Source organism: Saccopteryx leptura, chromosome 2 (genome assembly GCF_036850995.1).
Source record: "Saccopteryx leptura isolate mSacLep1 chromosome 2, mSacLep1_pri_phased_curated, whole genome shotgun sequence".
In the NCBI taxonomy this organism is placed as follows: Eukaryota; Metazoa; Chordata; class Mammalia; order Chiroptera; family Emballonuridae; genus Saccopteryx; species Saccopteryx leptura.
Genome location: NC_089504.1, coordinates 98,882,243 through 98,882,555, shown reverse-complemented (window position 1 = coordinate 98,882,555; position 313 = coordinate 98,882,243).

Sequence of the window (313 nt, the reverse complement as noted above, 5' to 3'; positions counted from 1 at the left end):
CATGCTGTGTTGCTTACTACACTGCTTAGCAAACCATGTTCTACAATGTTTAAAGCACACCCTGGTGCCTCCAATAGATCCTGGCTGCCCCTCCCTTTTCCCAAGTCAGGCTCATGACAATGAGCTGCAACATGGAATTAAAAATGAGAGAGTGAGAGGCGTGGAGTGGGTTGCATGCAAAGTGGTGGGGGAAATGGATTTTGTGCATATGTGAATGGATGGCTACACTGAAAGCCAAGGTCACTTTTTAATATGGAATTGAAATCCACCATGAGTTAAGTAAAAAATTAATTAGAGAGGCTCACCAATATAC